An 18,449-nucleotide genomic window follows, 5' to 3' on the forward strand; every position below is an offset into this window, starting at 1 on the left:
GTTCATCGTCATATCAGACGCATGTCTACAGAATAAACCGTACATTTTAAATGGAGCGCCAAGCTGACAGGTAGCCTGGCACTTTTGCCCAATTACAGCGGAAAAAGGATGAGTCGGATAAGATATGCCATTGAAAACTAGAGTAGGATGTGCTATGATTGCAGCGGGACTCGAGAGGCACGCGCTCATTTGTGCCTACAGCGAAGAGTATTCGATTGATAACGAATGGGCCAGAATGAGGTGGCGGAGAGAGAGAGAGAGAGCGGTAGATAGAGATAGGGGGAGATAATGGGGGGGGGGGGGGCAGGATTGATTCCTCACTCAATATGAGAGCATGTGGGAGGAGATGAGTGAGACAGCACGCGGGAACGGGCGACATAGATGCAAGAGGCGAGTTGTCCGTCCATCAAGTCAACTACCCTTAGGGCCTTTTTTAACCATCTATCTCTCCGTGCGGCACCGTCGCCGAAGCACGGCCGGCAGAAGCAGCAAAGTAATAATGATAAAAGCCCTGCGAGCAGTGGCGCTGCACGCAAACACATCTTAGCCTGCACTATAAGTGACTTTTCAAGGACATGCCTCACTTTACTTGGGGCCATAACATTTGACAGGGAGAAAGACACTAAAGCTACGGCACATCCGCATGGCCACATTACCTCCTTGAATCTGATTAGTTTTCTATGAACATTTGTAGCCAGACTAATATGCATACAGGTCTTCATTTAGAGCAGTAGTTATTAACCTTCCTATGCACACCACTGTGGGAAAAGCAGATACAATGAAAACAGCAAAGGCTCCACAATTGAACCCTGTGGAACGCCATATGTGCCGTTATACATGTGAATTCATATTGCACTACTGTCCAGTGTCCACTTTCTTTATTTTTTGCTTGTTATAGCAGTATGAAGGCATTGCAATAACAGCCACAAGTCGACTCATGGGCGCACCAAATTCCCTGCAGCACAGATACGGCAATCAATGGAGCCCTCACCCAGAAGTGCCAAATCCAGGTCCAGAAAGTAGCCTCAGGTACTAGTTAGCTCGCTCCCATGGTGCTCGTTTATCTGCTATTGAGCTAGCTAGCTAGCACTAGAGGCTAAAGCCAAACTGACAGGGTTTTTACTTTCTGGACCTGGATTTGCCACCTCCGCCCTCACTTCACCTGCAGCCAATGATGGCCAAGCAGGGCGTCTCGTCACAAATCATTAGAGTCGGGCGCGTGTGTCTTGACCTCTGCCGAACCCCCTGAGACTGGTTCACCAAACCCTGGTTAAGAACCCCTGATTTGAGAACTCCAATTTTCAAGTCTCAATCACTTTTTTCAACCAAATCTCTCTGTGTCCTTGTCTCCATTATTAATATTACGATCTGTCTTCCTCCCTGCCGTGCCATTGCCTGCTTTCTCCACTTCCCGTCACCCATGTCTCTCACACCTCTCACCAACTAGTACCAAAAGAGTAATGTCTGTTTCTATGTGTGGATGAGAGCGTGGGAGGAGAGTAGAGCAGCATTGCTGGCTGGAGGAGGAGGTGAGAGATAAGAGAATAGAAAGCAGGGAGGAGAATAAATACTTTTGAGGGTGAAGAAGAGCATTGAACATTGAACATGCTGTTTTCACATCTCATGAACAAGGACAGCCTCCCTTTTTCAGAACAATCACACCAATAACAATTGATTCGAAAGCACACAAAAGGCTGGGAAAGCGTTGCCTGTCTATCACAATTCTATGAATCAGGAAAAAAATTAAATCACGTAAGGGCATAAGCGTAGAGCTATCAATAACAAATCTTTTCAGAATCGATTAAGGTAATTTTTGTGGTCGACATAATCCAGTTAGCCGTCTTTTTTCCCCCGGCCCTACCTTAGCATTTGCGTAACTTTATAACAGAGGAATGTTCATGTTTTCAGCAGTTAAAAGTTTGTATTTGATCCAGAATGAATTTGATAACTAAATTTTTTTTTGTATAACATTTTAAAACAAATTTTTCCACTTTCTATCAACTGAAGACGACATCGCCTGTGCTGAGGAAGTAGGTAACGACCAATCATGGCTCACCTGTTTCCTGGGTTTGGTCAGCAAACTGAGCCGTGATAGGTCGTTACCTACTTCCTCATCTTCAGTCAACAGCAAGTGGGGAAATAAATTTTTAAGGGTATTCATTGTCCATGAAAAATAATGATGTTAAGTATCCCTTTAAGATTTAGCCATCAGATGCTGTATATAATCAATATAATGAGTGAAGTACTGGCAAAATAAATGTGCATGTCCACGCAAAAAGGTACCCAAAACTTAGTCCCGAGATTTTGCTGTAAAAGTTCTATCATGCTCACCAGAGGTGGGGAATTTACAAAAAAATTGCTGGTCAGTCATTCGACAGCAACCCGGTCAGCCTTCCGTCATCGCCAGTCCCTCATTTTTTTCAAGCCAAACCAAACCATCAGTTTGTCATTTGAATTTAACCGCACTTCCGTAATCATTTCATCGCCACTATTTAAGACCCGACAGACATAGGTAGGCATTCCGTCAGACGGACTGTCCATCAGTCTGTCATTCGTACAACAAAACGGGCATCCGTCAATGACGGACAGTCAGTCAGTACTAACGGAATGCCCACCTCTGATGCTCAGGAGCTTTGAGAGCACAAACCTAACTGCAATCCACGATTGTTGTTATAAATGTCACACAAGAACTGCGACAACCACGTTGTCGTGTTAGGAAAGACATCAATTGGATCCAATGGAGTCAAAGCTCCGTGTAGTGAACAAACAGTGCAAGGACATCATTCTGCATGACACTGAACAGCATTTACTGTTCCATGAGAAATTTAGACTACCAGCGTGTTCAATCATCAGCAAAAACGTCCTGTCTAGGATTAGTTTAAAAGGGGCTAGAATCTGCCAAATGGTGCATCAGTCGGGCCCTTGTGACAATTCCCGTGAAATCTTGTCTCAGTCGGGCGCTCCTGAGGTTGTACAATGTGAATTTCTATTACGCCAAAGAAAACGACTACATCTCGAACCACCTCAATCAAAACTGCACATTTATATTTCAATAAGGCACTTGTGCTGGATTGTCAAGGGGTGATGCATGAGGTGTACCAGATGAAGTGGCGGCAAGTTGTGTTATCTTCTCCAACACCTGCGCATCTTTTGCACCTGATCCAGTCTGCGCCACTGTCTACCAAGACGACGGACTGCAAGTCCAGACGTAACGCTCCCTTGGCTGTTTCTGCATGCTGGCATTAGGCCTAATGAGGCTTGCTAATGGTCCATTCATGCCAGTCATGGGGAAACCTCCAACTCTATGCAAACTTGGAACACAGACACACGGCTGCTCTGAAAACACACACACACGCACACACACGCACGCACGCACGCGCACGCACGCACGCGCGCGCACGCACGCGCGCGCACGCACGCGCACACACACACACGCACGCACACACACACACACACACACACACACACACACACACACACACACACACACACACACACACACACACACACACACACACACACACACACACACACACACACACACACACACACACACACACACACACACACACACACACACACACACACACACACACACACACACACACACACACACACACACACACACACACACACACACACACACACACACACACACACACACACACACACACACACACACACACGTGTTGGACCACTGTCCAGAATGACCTGGTTAATGAAAGTACAAATCCAAGCCGTTTTGTCTTTTTCTGATGAATGTTTTGCTAATCCTTGCTAAACAAACCCCTTGTAAAAGCAAATAAACCTGAGCCCAAGAGATTTGCATTAAAAATCAATAATCCAGCTACACAAAGCCACTGGTCTGATACTTGCTGACAAAGTGAGCATGTCAGCCTCCTCAAGGTTAAAGTAGCCTGGCAACAGAAAGCGCAGCAGGTAAAATATCAGTTCCAAAGGAAGTGAAGTCGTGACTGTTTAATTTCAAACCTTAATTGAGCAAGAAAATTTACTCCCATCCCTATTATCTTACCAACAGTCTACTGTCTATAAAGCAAGACGGCTAACAATATGTAGCTTTGAACTTGGATGGTCATTCGAGCCTGGGAAGAAAAGAAAAAAAAAGCAACAGGTATGTATAAAGAATCCTGATTAAGACAGCGTCACTTTTCAACCGTGAGAGTCAGCATCAAAGCAAGGAAATGGTAAGACTTTAATGAGGGCCGGCAGACGACACAAACTGAATTTGGAGGTTTGGAGAGCAGACAAAAAAACATGGCAAGGCAGACAAGAGCAAAGCGAGTCAGAGCTTGAAGGCCATAATTTGGATTCGCATAAGAATGCATACTCTAAAATCTCGGATAAATTGCTTGACTCTTGTGTCTTCAAAAGTTAAGCCATTGATGTTTAAGCTCCTTTGTTTCAAATGTAATAAAATGAATCTAAAACATCTGTTCTTTCTTACAATGAAGGTTTCAATTTAAATGAATAGTTTGTGATCAATAATTTGAGAACTTCTTAACAACATGTGTACAATTTAATTGAAAACCAATGTCAAATATCTACAAAAGCAGACAGTCACTAAGTAAAGGCCTTGGTCTCTGTATTCATTTCAGTTTTTTGATTGGTCCATTCCAGTCCTTAAATGGCAGTAATGCATATTTACAGAGCAAGTACCAGCTTCCACACTTTGCTGGATCTGGTGGGGTTACTATCCTTATTTGTTTGCTACCCTACCTTGACCAACTGAAAATAGGTTAGTCACCCATGCTACGCTCCAAACGCAGTTTTTCTGTAATACAGCTCATATCAGCACAAGTTATTTTAGTAAATGTACCTTAGATCCCCTATTTTTTTTTGTAAAGGCTTTGATTAAAAAGTATGTGCTCCTTGGCAAGGCTTCTCTCGCAGACATCTTTGACAATACAAATCATGCATGGGCAGAATGCATTCGGAGTCAAGCTCCAGCTCAAGTTGCAGGTCATAAAACAGTGTCCAGATGTTTGGCAGGACACAAAATGCAGGGGAACATTTTCTCTCCCTTGTCAGCTACTGAAAATACTTTTGGAGAATTTCGCTTTGGAGTCTCTCTGCTTTGAGGATGGCACTTTGCACTAAGTCCAGTCATTACAAAAGCTGGCTGAAAAACCTTCTTATCTCGAGGTCTCTCAAATCACTACAGGTGGTCAGCAAACTAACCGAAATTGACCAGTTTCCAAACTAATAACACTTCATAATCCACTTGTATTTTCTCAGTTACCAAACAAAGGGACTTCTGCACCAGTTACTGATGGTGTGGTGGTGCGTTTGCCTGACTTTGGTTCAGATCCCATTCAGCGGTGGTGTGAATGTGCCAGCGAGAGCGCATGATTGTCTTTCTCTAGTGGCCTACGACTGACTGCCGACTAGTCCAGGGTGTAGTCCACCTTTCGCCAAAGTCTGTTGGGATAGGCTCAAGGTACCCACGAGCCTGAACAGGACAAGCGATATAGAGAGTGGACGGATGGTTGGACTTTTGGCTGGGTTGCAAGAATGAAATGGAAAAACAGAAAATAGTGAAAGGATGTAACTTTCCAGACAATGATCAACTTTTTCCTTCAGATGTCTGAGCATATGTTTAAAGTAAAAGGGGCAAAGAATTAATTGGTAGTTACTTGACAAAGGCCAATAACAAATAAGGCGGGCACAAAATTAACTATACTAAGTACCAAAAAGGAGGCATGTAAGCGATGTTGATGTAATACCGCCCTTAGATTTTTGAGAATACTTTGCGCGGTATTAAATGTAACTTGATTTAAGTTTGTAATAGGTCATGATGAACAAAGGGGGTATTTTAATGGGTGAGTTAGCAAGTAGCGAGAATTTAGAGAAACTCTTAGCCCACGTAATCTGCAGAATCCATTTGAAAGTCGTTTGAAAGCCTCTGTCTTTGGCCGCTCATCTTCTCTTTTTGGTCCTATTCTAAATCTTGATTGTCTTAGCCGAGGATCTCATTCTCTACAGAGTCTTAGTCATCTTTTTCTTTTTCTTTTTTTACACTCTTCTGTCAAGGAGACGAGCCTTAGTTTTGCTCTCTCCCACAACTATACCCTACATGAAATCAGGGATGCAGCTGCTTTGCTTTATCTAGTAGGCGCTTAAACCTTAGTTTATATGCAAGTGTTTCAGTTCCACACCAAAGTCAGGAGAATGACAAAGATGTGGAGAAGAAACTGAGATGAAATGTGAGAAAGTCTGTGTTAGTGTGTGTGTGTGTGTGGGGGGGGGGGGGGGGGGGGGTCAGTTGTGCAAAGTGGGGAATTGGGAATTTGCGCAAGGGAGATAAGCGGAAACTAAATATCAGATCTTTTGCTCACACAAAGCTGAAATTCTCAAGAGGCAGAAAGAGGAAGGTGAGGCAAATAGAGAAGGTGAGGGGGGAGAATCAAGCTAGACTTCAAAAGTTGAGAAGACTTTATTCACATCAGCGGGCAGCCAGAAGAAGAAAAAAAGGGTGAACAATCTAACACAAACGGAGCTAAAGCTAGTTATTAAGAGTTGTTTGTGGTAAGACTGCTCAGTTTTCATCGCAGAAATAAGATGCATGTTATGCGTTTGTTAAACAAAAGCATACGCTGCCTTATGTGCATTCCACCATCTTTTCCTAACCGGCAAACATTTTGTAAAAGACTTCAGATTTAAATCTCGGATGGAGAACCGTTAGCAAGCTGTTAACATGCTATATTAAATCGATTTCAATCAACTTGTGTTAACTGTTTTTGATGAACTGGATTTATGATTCCAGTCAGACACACGTACTTTTTCGTGTTTGTGACAGAATGGAACCTTGATGTTGGTTAAAGCTCGATGTTAGAGACCCTTGTTGAGTGTGACTGCTTCGCCGCAGTCTTGTGAAGTACTGAACATGTCTCTGCAGTTATCACACTAGAGTTAATGTGAGTAGGATTGTGTGACGCCTTTTGGGAACAGTGTGGCAAAAGCTTGATAATGACTGTGATATATCAGTGCTACAACATCTCGGTCTCTAAGCGAATTGAACTCCCATAACATCCCATATATATGCTGCCAACTTTGATCTAATCCACTATTTACTAGGCAACAAATACATTTAAAGTCACAGTATACCCTATGTGAGAATGTACCAGTATTTTTCTTGGATCAATCTTGAAATCTTCAAACAAAAATCTTGCCAAAAGAGGACAAGAAAGAAATTGTGCATTACTGCAATAACAAAAGTGATTTGATTAAAAAAAAAAAATAAAAAAAAAATAAAAAAAAATATATATATATATATATATATATATATATATATATATATACACACACACACATAAAATGAATTCTGCAAGGCAAGTGGTGAATGAAAATCAAAATTTGCACTTGTGTCAATAAAGCCCTGGATAAGTTGAAAGGCGTCAAATGCCGACGACGCAGTCAGTCCAAAGGCAAGAACCCAGATTGACAAGTGCATGTTTAATGGCCGTGAGAAACCGTGAGCAAGTTTTCCTTAATAATCACCGCTGTAAGGACGTTGGGCGGATAGGGCGGCGGACCGATCTGTGACACTTTGACAGATGTGAGGCTTTGCACGTCTCTAAGGGGAACAGAGAAAAGGCATTTCAATAAAAGGTCCACCGCTAAGCTTTCTGAGCAGTGGCCTTAGACCTGCGGCTCGATGAATGAAAAGGTCAAGCCACTGCTCGACGATGGGCACGCAGGGATTTTAGCCGCAAAACTAAACACTAGTCGGGGACTGGATTGTCCAAACAAGGCTGATTGATTTTCATCACAATTTAGCTATAACACCGTTCATATTTCTCTACCACTGGTTTGACAACAGCAATAGTTTGAATCCTACATTAGCCTGCGTACCAGCATTTCAGCAACATGTCTGTGCTGTCATGGCAACGTGGCTGTAAGAAAGAGACTGGTGCTGTTTTTATGTTTCGCGCATTTAATCCATACTTATTTCCCCGCATGATCCATCAGTTCCATTTTAGCCTGATCGTTGACAGAGTTGGGGAGTAGCAGTCGTACAAAGGTTAATTTCCCAGTAGCATATCAAACTGATTTTTGACAGTGAACCTACTTTGATGATCACTTAGCCCGGTAGCAAAAAAAAAAAACAGCTCGTTCTAAACCTTAAATGTGTCACTTCCATTTGACGTTGTGTACCCTAAAAGTGTATAAAGATGCCCGCAAATAGTCAGCAGAACTGGAGACGATGGCAAATGTGTGTACCGGTACATCAATTCATCAAAATGTCCCTACCTGAACAAATTCATGCTACTCAGGAGTCCACACAAGACAGGATGCTCCTATCTAATACAAATGAAAGTACACACATTCAGGTATTCCCAAAAATAACAACCGCCAGCCAACAGTCATCACTCAACTCAAGTCAACAAACATTAAAAGCTAGCTAGCATACAGTAGCACTAGCTCTAAAGTCAGGAAGAGGAAGACAGCTAATGCTTAAAACTGGATTATATTATTCTGAAATATTATTTGTCCAGGCTATTTTCTCTATAAAGCCAAACCATTGTGGTCTTTTTAAATGATTTTACATTTGAATACAAAAAAAGCTACATTTAATAGTATTTAAGCTAGCTACTTACGAGCTTACTAGTAGTGCTTATCTTACTAGCTACTTACTACATTGACCTAATCCCTAGCAGTAAATTCTGTAATGTTTACATAGCCCGGTAGCATACACAGAAGCTACATTTCTCCGGGTAGTTCTATACTTTAAAAGCGTCTTTTCCATTTAACGTCCAAAGCTGGAAACTATTACTCTGAAATATTATTTATGCTGGCCAATTTTCTCTACAAAACAAGTGTTGTGGTCAATTTCATTAATTTCACATTTGAAAACCAAAACAAAGCTACATTTAGCAGTAATTAAGCTACTTTTTGTCATTTTATCGTAGCTTTATCTAGCTTCAATGTCGTCGAGTTTCATTTCATGTCGCACAACTAACTCCTATCTTAGCTCAAAACATTGGTTTGCCCAACACTGCTCATTGAGCGAATCCCTTAAAGGTAAATTTAGTCCGACAAGCGCAGGTGAAGACGTTTGTTGGCTTAGCATACATGGTTTCACCCATGGGCTACATAACACAGCACAGCTGGGTGCATCAAATATTACATAAGACAGATCCACCTCCGCGGGCACTGCTCGCACCACCCCTCCCACTACTTCTGCCTCCCACTCGCGCACAATTGCCTATTTGCAGGCAGAGGTGCATTGCAAGAGGACAGCACTCCACACTACTGACACAACCTGAAGAATATCTGTGGCGGGTTCGACTTTGAAAGTTTTCAGAGGCCAGTGTCATTGAACAGTTGACATATCTTCAATCTTGTAATATACACTCGCTGAGTAGAAAGTGAGCATGAGGTAGGAGGCCGTGTCTTAAGTATTGCCAACGTATCCATAATTGGCTCCATATATTGTAGACTCTGAAATGTGTGATTCGGTCAGTTGCATCCACTCGTCCCATCCCTACAAGCCATGCTGGTTTTACATCTTGGAAACAAATTTTGTTACCAAGCGATACTTGCCCAAAGTAGACCGCACTTGTTGCCTGGCAACATTCGTTCATTGAATCTAAAACCCAAGGGTGCTTTGAGCACTAACCCTTTATATGCTTCCCGCTAGGATAAAATGATGTTAAATGTAAAATGTCATGTCTTTAATAACTTACACTACATCTATATAAATAAATGCTTAACTTGATATTTTTATGCTCACGGATAAAGACACAGTAGGTGGTAAAGTGTCCGTCTAGCAATTTTGAGTTGACTAAATTTCTAGTTCTCAGTCACTCGCACCAAAGTAAGTCCTCAATTTCCTGTGGGCTTGTGTCTTCAGTTAAATTAGTAACATTGTAAAAAATAAATAAAATAACGTTAATGGCAAAACGCAATTTCAGAAAAAAAGGTTCACGGGCAACTTGGAAACGAGAACGTCAAGATAAGTGCATACTGTAAAATATTCAGAAGAGTGGACGGTGATAAAGTGAGCCCCTTTGCCTTAAACCGTTTTCTGAAGGACTAAATGGGCTCTGAACTAACTAATATTATTTATTTATTTCAAACATGAACCCTCATTGAACACCCTTTTCCTTGAGGCAACATGCTGTAGTTTCTTGAGAAGCACTAAACTAGTGGTTACAGGTGTTTCTTTAATTGCCGCAAAGTTGTGACCCACTTTTATAGATGCTAACTATTCTTAACTAGTACTAGCTTAGCTGTAAAGTCACAATTAAAATACACATTCTAGTTGACCATGAATATAAAACAATCAAATTAAAAACAGTAACTCATGAGTTGCTACCAAGAGGCCGCCTGTCTTTTTTTATTTTTTATTTTTTTTACTACCAGTCCGTTACCCACTTCTGGGCCCCAACCCACTAGCTGAAAACCACTGGATACACAATTTCTAGCCGCCAGCTAAATCCAAATGAACAGCGGTTCGCTCAACCTCCCATGTCTCAAATCCATAAAACCACTGATTAAGCCACCACTTCACAGCAGGAACACTTCTGAAATCAATGGTGGAAACTGTTTAAAACGCTCTAAAATCATAAGACTTTTTCTTTTTTTATAAGTCTTAAGTCATTTAATTTTGAATATCTGCTGAGTGTCTCAATCAGATATGGGCAGTGCATTCTAAGTCGCTGTTGCGATTTCGTCGCGTTCCAAAACTGCAAACATTGTCAGTGTCCCGAAATGTCCGCTTCGCGTTAAAGCTAACTAATTGTTGTAACGGTCATTTAAAAATAATACCGTTTTCTACACTTACATTGGGCAGCGCCTTTTGTATTGAGTACTGATTGATGAGTATACGGCGCTAATGTCGTAATCACCTTCACATTAACACACATTACTTTCAATCTCATTAAAGCTCGTTAATGATACAAGCTAACGCTAGGAGCATAGTTGAGCTTCCTGGTATTTATAATTTGTAATTATTAACCCGACCAGCCCTGAGTAAACATTTCAATAACCTCTGTTAAATAGAGGTTAACTAACTACACGCCCTTGAGAGATTCGAGCACACAAAAGTACATGGTGCCAATATGAGGGTTCGTGGGCGGGAGCGCTGATTTCATTGTCATTCGTGACAATGTTAAGTGACGCTATAAACTATGACGTCATCCCCGTTGTGCTCGCGCGGCATTCGCATACATTATGCGCGCCATTGGAGTCCCGTGGCTCGACTAAAAAAGCACAATTCAATCACATTTGCCGATGCGTCTTTTGTCAAACGTGTGGCTTTGACAGCAGCCTGAGATCCATAAAATCTCGGATGAGAACATCGGCCTTGCAGGGCCGTCACCTGTGCGCCAACACGCCCCCATTCCACTCGGATGAGCAAAGGGAACATCAAGTTGCAGTGAGCACCACATATGGTGGCAAGCCACTTTTCCTGTTTTGCTTTCTACTTCCACCACCTGCGAGGCAGATGTCGAAGACACTGGCATTGTGACCTCATTTTTTCTTGTATAGACTTGCGTGCTTATGAACGTTAGGAAGACACTGTAATCATTTGAAAAAAAAAAAATAATAATAAAAAATAGCTATTTGTGATTCAACCCTTGAGGTTATCTTTTTGTTTTATCTTTGTCACCAGAAACATCGAGGCCTTAAAATTTTGACATCTTATGTGACCTCATCGACAACATTACTAACAGACTAACTAAATTTTGCCCAAATTCTAAATCATAAGACTTCAGGGGCATTCAAATTGCGTTAATTGCTCGTCGAGAACGCAACCTTCAACAAGACCTTGGAAAGTAGTTCAGAAAGGTTTTACACTTAAAAAAATATTTTTTTTTCACAGGCCTAACTACATAATTCGACAACATCCCCGTGTGACGAGTGGCAGAGAACCCAGCAAGGGGTCCATTGCTATCCTAATCGTCTCTGGCTTTGCCTCAAGACGGTACGAGCGACCACAATGCGGGAAGGCTACAGATGGTTCCGGCGGCGTTCGGTAATTTAAGACACATTTGTGTGTTTAGCAACGCTGGCACGGACCTCCCTGCGAACTACAAACCTAAGCAAGATGTCTTTCATTACGAGGCTTCTTTTCCCTTCAGTGAGTGAGTGTAAACAGTTGATTTTATTTTTATTAGAGGCACAAAAGGTGCCATTAATGAGTACCTCGGCTGTTAACCAATTACAGAAGCTTTATTTAAAGCTCTATTGAATTAACATCCATGCTGTTTTATAGTTTGATCCTTAACATATACCAGATACTTTATTAGGTACACCTGCACAACCCATAAGAGGCATTAGAAGAGTTGTATCCTTTTAGATTTGTTGCCTTAAACTGAGTATTGTCTACATCTCTTAAATATGTCTCACGATTCGATTCCGAATTTTGGGTCTGCGATTCGATTCAGAATCGATCTCCGATTAAGAGCGATTTTTTTATTCAAAATGATTTGATTGACAATGATTTTTGCTTCAATCTATAGATGTGCAAGGAATTGTAATGATCTACTCCAGTCTGACTCGCTAATGCTAATTAGCGCGCTACTCGCCGCACTTTTATCACTCAAAAGAACGGGGCTCCACGCTGGGAAAAAAAAACTTTTATTGGAATTACTTGATCGTGACTTTTTCCTTCTACCCTCTAATGTGGCTACAACTTAACAGTGCATTAGGCCGCTAGGAACCACAATGCCCCTCAGTGGCCAAACCGGGTACAACATGAACAGCGCTCCAAATAGAGGCACACACAGAAAAAGGATAAAATAATTTAAATCAAATCAATTTTGGGACATTTAAAATTGATTCTGGATCGTACTAAATGAGAATCGATTTTTTGGCACACCCCTAGTAATCAGCCCCATAGACAAATTTTGGTACAGAAATACAGTTCACGTCTCCCATTCCTCTGCAGCTACCACCGAACATCTGTAGCCATCATGTGGTGTCAGAGAAGAAGTTCTTCCTCCACCGCCTCCGACAAAGTGATACGAGAAAGATACTTCAGAGTTCTGCCCGGATTTGGGAAACAGATGGCAAAGCAGTTGGTGGGAATTTCTGCAACACTTCCATAAACGTTGGAGGGCAAGAGTTACACTTGAACAGAGTTGCTAGACAAGGGTTTAGAGACTCTATTTGAAGTTAACAAAATTTACATTTGAGCGTTAGACAGTGATCTGGTGTTATTTGTTCGGTGTCATACAATTGCAGAGGATTGGAGAATTGTTCTCATAAAGTGTGACTCAGCTGTTCTCAGGATTCTCCATCTGTGCATCGTGTTTGTTCTGTTTACTTCGGCACTGAAATAGAAAGTCTAGTTATTTTATCACCTCTTTTTTTAGTTTTACTTCTCTGTCACATCTAAAACCCAAGTCTACTGTTTTTAGGTTCTGAAAACCATTTGTGCAGCTATTCTTTTAATAAGATGCAGATGACAAAGGGGCGCTTTCCAAATGGAGGAACTTTTGGCCATAAACTGTTTTTATTACTTAAAAGAGCAAAGCCAAGGATTACTGAAAAAGATAGCCTGACCTGTCGTTTTAAACACCTTCAAGATCGGCTCATTTAGAGTCAACCAAAAATAAATATCAAGACCTCATTTCAATGAGCAAAAGATTAACACAGTTTTAAGCATTTTGCTTTTACTTTTTTTTTTTGGTGTAACTGCTATTGAAATACAAACCAGTCTGCTGTGTTTCGAGTAGAAAAATAGGAGTAGAAGAATATGCATCGAAAGTGACACCGTAAGGGAAGCTGCGACCAGAGGCCGACTGCCCACTGCCTTGAAGATGAAAGCTATTGCTGCCGTCTGAACTTGGTGTTAACCAACTTTAAGTGAACAAAACACTTTGATGTGGATCTTCTGTGACTGGTGGCGAGCATTTACGGCACATCTGTGTGTGATGTTTGACAAGAGGGAGGGAGCACTAACTGACGTGTACTGCTGTGATTTATCACACTAGCTAGCAAAGACTAGCTGGCTAGCAAGCAAAGACTAGCTGGCTAGCAAGCAAAGACTAGCTAGCTAGCTAGCAAAGACTAACTAGCTAGCTAGCAAAGACTAACTAGCTAGCTAGCAAAGACTAGCTGGCTACTACATGCTCACCAAAAAAAAGGTACAGGTGAACTTAATTTGATCTTGTAGAATCTCTTAAATGTCAATGCCCGATTGTTCAGTACTTTTTTTCACAACTTGGCCTTCTCTAACATGGAGCTACGTTTTGAATCATTCTTCCTAGCATGGTGGCAAATCATCTGCAACATAATAATAGCTACACTGGGTATTTTTCATGTGAGCAAAACATTCCTTAAACAGGTGTCAATCACAGTTGAATAGCGGTTCTAAATATGGACAAAAATGAACAAATAAAGAACAGCAAGGGAATGCGAGTGTTAGTGGAGATAGGGGAGATCTAAGAAGGCAGGAACGATGACAAAGTCAATTTTCCTGGCATGCCTTTTCAGCAGGAAGGAAACAAGATGAGGAAAGTCGCTGTGTGCCGGTTGAAGGGAATTGTGGGAGGTGGCGGAAGGCAAGGAAAAGCAATAGCGATCGCAACGCAGGAAAGAACGGAGATAATTGCAAGGCAAAGCATGATGCCCAGCTGCAATCAACAACAAATATAGCCACCAATTTCTTTTTTTAGACTAAAGAACATCAAAATTGAGCATTGTCTAATGTAACGACTTGAAAGTACAACTGACCATACACAAAAAAACAGAACTGCCTTTTAGCCCGTATCCCACGGAGGGGCTAACATTTGTGATGCTAGCAAATATTGATTTTGATTATAATACAACTTTTTTTTCTTGTCACAAGGAAATTTGGAACATGGAAATTTTCCTTGCGACAAGAAAAAACATTAAAACTGTTGGCCAACGTTTCGCGAACGTTGCGATTTTGGATTATTTATTTATATTACTATTCTTTTTTTTTTTTTCTGGACTTGAGAAGTACAGTCCACGTTTCTGTATCATGGCTACATAAAACCACCGCCGCAGATTTGTTTCATTATCTACTAAAAAAAATAACTACTAAATCAAGATCTACTAGTTAACACCTAGCACTTCACTTTAGTTGTACTACCAACATGATGTCCACAAATGCAGTTATAAGTAAGTCAGTTATCAATGATATCAAGAGCATACATGTTGGAACAGCTTTCCATCCCAATTCAATATCGATCTCCAATCGAATGTAGCGTTTTGTCACCATTCAAAGCTGGAAATTAATCGCCTCCACACACAGTCGACCATTTTGATTGATGAGGCTTCAACTATGTAAGCATCAGGGGTGCTACAAGCAGACCGAGACCAGCCATGAACACCCACAGCGTTGCTCACCACTTGTATCACAAATTAAGTCACTTCAAATATAAAAGACACGATCAAATGAGCAAACCCACAACACCAAAGACTCTCGAATATGAATAAAATCATCTCCCAGTAGCAGATGCATCGTCCCTAGGGAGAGGATGGACATCCACGCAGGAAAAGCAGAGGAGCGGCTGTAGCAAGCCATCCTAATTTATATTGCAAACAGAACAATTGGCTCTATCTTGATGGTAACTCTTCCAAAAATGTTTCCTGTTTATCCGATGGAGTAACGGTGAACCGTAGTTTCGGCGTTGGACGTTTCGCTGACGTACACGGCACATTAAAGGCATATAAAAAGCAACACCGTTGTACATTTCCGGCACTCTTTAATGATGAAACGTCCGATAGTAGATTTAAATCACACGGTAGGTATCACATAGTAGTGTTTTTTTTTTTTACTGCCTGCTAAACTTTTTCCGCTCAGTTTAGTCTCGTGGAAGCGCAAACAAATTGAAAGGCACAAGCAAAGCCCAAACGAAGAGGACCAGATCAACCGTTCATGACAAAAAAAACAAACTAAAATGAACACAAAGCGTCTTAATATGTTTGTAAGACGCGTGTCTTACCTTTTCATTCACGGCACCTTCTCATTGCCACCCTTTCCCGTTCGTTCGCGTGGTGGTCAAGGAACAAATTCACACCCTCGCCAGTCGCTCGTTGATGTTCATTGAGAGACGGGAAAACAAACATGTGCTGCACGTAAGGATGTCGAATCAAAAAAAAAAAAATGTCCACTCTTCTTTTTTGTAAATGTTGGCTCTGCTGGTCGTGCACTGCGACTGCCGCCTCTGGTTTGTTCAAATCAGAAGTTCATCCAAAGTTGCAGCGATTCGCTCCGCCTCGCCACTGATGAGGTCACCAGCCTCGCTGGCCACACGCGGACTCTCGCGAGAACAAGCACAGCCGTTTCGGGGCGTGCTCTCGCGATATCGGAGAACATATAAACGGGAGCGAGTGCTCGAGAGGCAGGCGGCATGTTGCCGTGGCAACATAATCTCCTGAAACAATTGGGAGCCTCTGGGACAAGTTGAGTTCAATAAAGTTTTACAACAATGTCAATGAGTTTGATACTTCTTACTAAATGCTTTTATATCATAGGTTGTTCTTCTGTGACATGGTTTGGCCAAAATAACTCAAGGATTAGGAATTGCATTCAATTTAACACACACAAGTTCATCGCATCTCTCGTATTGCTGGGCCAATGGATAGCATAGATTTTGCTACCATGACGACTAGGGGTGTAGCTAGGGGGGGTGGCGTGACGAAAGGCTTTCACGCCACACTTGTTTTGTGTGGCGCAAGGAGGATGGCAGCCTGGTTGAAGCTTGCCATATTTGCCGCTGGTTGCTAAGCAACCAAAGAGGAAGTGGCTCGGTGCCTTTCGTACCCCTTGTTTGGATGTGAAGGAGGCTGCAGTTCGGCAATATGGATTTGTTTGTTACTTTTATAGCAAAAAAGTTTCGTTTTGAAATCACTGGTGGAGGCAGGAGGCATGCTAGCTAATGCTAATCTGTGCTAATACTGTATCTATAACTTACCTTTTGACTTTGACATGATAGGCGTTGGTGCAGTCCGGAGGAAGGGCTTCATCTGTGACTTGAACAGTTTGCTCACAGATGCTTTTTTGAGAAAAAAAGGCAGATAAAATATTCATTTGGTGGTTTAGTTTCACACTAGCCAGGCACTCAAGAACCAACTATTTGTCAATGTTAATTTTAATGTTTAATGAATCAAACAAAACGACTGCTATAAATGAAAGACGCTGAAAATAAGCACTTGGAAATTAAATTGACATGCCGGAATTAATCATGAAATGTTTTATTCTAGTTCAGCCGACTTTGCCATTTACTTAAACTTACGTGTGTCTCTATTTTCACTTTCCTCCGTCACGATTAAATGTCATATCGGGCGTTATAGCCTATAACAATCTAATGAAGGCAAAGGAAAGAAGATTACCATTATTAAAAACCTCATCAGTTCCCGCAGCTCTGCGGGTCTCGTTGCAACCCACCCTTTTTTCTGTCGTGGGGCGTTTATTTGTGTGGGTGGTTTGTATTGTTCTCTGGTGAGAAATTGCTTTCCCCCCCCCTGGGATTTGCTCAAATAGCCTAAATGGGTTAGCGACAAAATGAAATTCAATGCCGGTTTAAGAAAGGAGAACACAACGGGGGAAACTATCAGTCGATATGCCACGACGCTGACAAATGAGTTGCAATCCCGCCCTGAAAACTGATATTTCTCTAATGAATGTTTTGTTGTGAAGAACTCTTCAGTTTTACACACGGGTCTAGCGGTTAGCACGTCTGCTACACGGTTGTGTGTTTCTGGGTTCAAACCTTCCAAAAACAGTCACAAAACAATTTTCCTGGCATACTTTTTTGGTCTGTGACGTTAAATGGACCGCACACGTTAATGATGCAGAACTTTCAACTTCAATTATTATTTCGCGGTGGCTTTCATTCAAGATTTGGACAAAAGTTGTGCGCTAACAACTTAGCCTAGCTAAGTGTCATTTCAACGCTCGTCGGTTGACCTCATTGATTGAATTTCCCCAGTGTGGCTCCAATAACGGATTATCTTATCTTTACTTTGGCATTAAACTTGAGGCTTTTTCAAATGTTTATTAAGCTGTCACAGACTCGGGGGGGCGACCACCTCCAGATTACACGACCGCAGTAACCCAGAGAGAGGCAACGCGGTGGAATTCCTGTCTGTGTTGCCCCTCGAACCCGAAGAATGGAAGCCATTCACAGCGCTCCACTCAAGCGGCACTCCAACACTAATGGAGATTGACGTGAAGAAAGGCGACAAGTTGTTTTCACATGCGCCGACTCCTTTCACCGCTTTTGCTGCGAGTAACGCAGACGCGGTGTGTGCGCTCTGGAAATAAGACAGAATTGGATGCACTTGTTTTGTGGAGTGGAGTGACAAGTGAGGCTCATTAGGAGCGTGTGTAATTACAATCCTGTCGCATTGTTAGCGCGAGGACAGCCGCGCGGTCGGCGGATCGGCAGACATTGGAGAAGGACAATAAAAGTAATTGTGTTATCATTATTTTTTTTAACTAAATG

General features: G+C 41.9%; 1 protein-coding gene across 1 annotated transcript in view; it reads right to left on the reverse strand.

Annotated features, from left to right (window-relative positions):
• The window catches only part of sipa1l1 (signal-induced proliferation-associated 1 like 1), a 49,136-nt gene extending 32,915 nt beyond the window's left edge, over positions 1 to 16,221 (reverse strand). Inside the window, exon 1 of the mRNA XM_086061350.1 lies at positions 15,945 to 16,221. The gene's annotated coding sequence lies outside the window, so the exon portion shown is untranslated. The remainder of the gene's footprint in view (positions 1 to 15,944) is intronic.
• Between the last annotated feature and the right edge of the window lie 2,228 nt (positions 16,222 to 18,449).

The sequence above is a fragment of the Leptonotus elevatus genome, chromosome 18, assembly GCF_054856555.1.
Source record: "Leptonotus elevatus isolate MCC_2025b chromosome 18, RoL_Lele_1.0, whole genome shotgun sequence".
Classification (NCBI taxonomy): Eukaryota; Metazoa; Chordata; class Actinopteri; order Syngnathiformes; family Syngnathidae; genus Leptonotus; species Leptonotus elevatus.